At 47.7% G+C, this 1,503-nt stretch overlaps 1 long non-coding RNA gene across 1 annotated transcript in view; it reads left to right on the forward strand.

Moving 5' to 3' along the window:
- The first annotated feature begins 288 nt into the window (after positions 1–288).
- The window catches only part of LOC119318830, a 3,811-nt gene continuing 2,596 nt past the window's right edge, over positions 289–1,503 (forward strand). The window contains exon 1 of the long non-coding RNA XR_005154255.1: positions 289–667. This is a non-coding gene — a long non-coding RNA (uncharacterized LOC119318830). The remainder of the gene's footprint in view (positions 668–1,503) is intronic.

Genomic DNA, 1,503 nt, shown 5'->3' on the forward strand with positions numbered 1-1,503 from the left:
TACACAAGAATCACATTGCACAAAATGATACAATGGAATTTTAATTTTTTAGGAAAAATCATTTTATAATTCATGCAGAAATTAATAATAGATCAAGCGACGAATGGCCCTGTTCTGTTTGGTTGTGTATATAACATAAATAAATATGCTTTTTCCAAATTAAGTTTCCCACATTTTATTGGGAGGTAATTTTTTTAACATTTGGCGCTCCTGTTTTCCATTTGCCGCCAAAGATATAGCGCGCCAGCGCTATTATTATTGAGAAAAAAATCCCCCCGTAATGTATACTTCGCCACGCCGCCCTCTCTCCACTTCTCCTCAACCACGCCGCCATCTCTCCACTTATCCTCTTCAACCTCCAAATCCACCCTAATCAATCTGATGGGATCCCTCCAATCCACTGGTCGCTGATGTGCATCGCAGTCGATTGGCCTAGTGGGCGGGTTGACGGAGATTCAGCAGGCGGGCGGGCGATTGGAGGTCGTGGAGGTTGGGGGACGACGGAGTCGACCGGCCGGAGTGTGCGATGGGGATAACGGCGTCGATTCGGCGGGTAGGTCGAAGGAATCATCTGCTGCAACGAGCAACTTCGACTTCAACCTGCAGGTGGATTAAGCAGAGCAAGCACAGAAGTACAACCATCCTGCCTAGGGTAGCTGCGCCCCAGGTTCGTATTGCTCCTGAACATTGTGTTGTGGTCTCTCATGTATTGGTCCAAAAATTGCTCAAATTCATCGATCCCAATCTGATGGTGTAATTTGATTTCTTGTGGCTTAATCGGTGTAAAGGTTTTGCTATCTGGTTGCAAGCCGCAGGAGCTCTGCTCCATGGTAGGAGCAGAGCACTGGCGGAGGGTCGCAGGTGTATTATCGTCGATTAGGTCCATTCCACCGTCAGATAGAGCGATTTCAGAAAGAAAAGTCGCCTCGTCCATGAAGTTGTCTGCCTCGCAGAGGACCCCGTCAGTGCTGGGCGTCGGCCGTCGATGACCTGATAGCTTATCCTAATTTCTGAATTGCTGACCTCCATCTCTGCTCACAACCGGCGGTTGGAGTGGATGTATGTGGCATGCCCGCAGCTCAGCGTCCTAGTCACCCCACACCGGCGAGCCGCGCAGGAGCCTATGGCTTCTCTGTGTTTGAAGCCACACCGCCCACACACATCTCACTCATGCTGGCAGTGCAAGCCGCACCCGACGTCATAGCACACTCGCCATGGACCCTTGTTTTGGTTAGGTATATGTTCAGTGTGTCCAAGTTGGTTGACTGAAATTTTCCCCAGTCATTAGGGGTGGTCTTTTTTGTTGCAGCACCAAAATTTACTAACCACAATGCCCAGATTTGTGCGAACTTGTCATATCTGATTCTTTTGTGTCACTGTGTGAAAAATGACATATTTTCCTTGTATTGTGTTTATCGGCATGGTCAATTTGTTAACTGATGACATGGTCAATTGGTCATCTCTAATTACCTCCTTTCATGCATATTGTGTGCTCTAACATGA

This window comes from Triticum dicoccoides, chromosome 6A (genome assembly GCF_002162155.2).
Source record: "Triticum dicoccoides isolate Atlit2015 ecotype Zavitan chromosome 6A, WEW_v2.0, whole genome shotgun sequence".
Lineage (NCBI taxonomy): Eukaryota > Viridiplantae > Streptophyta > Magnoliopsida > Poales > Poaceae > Triticum > Triticum dicoccoides.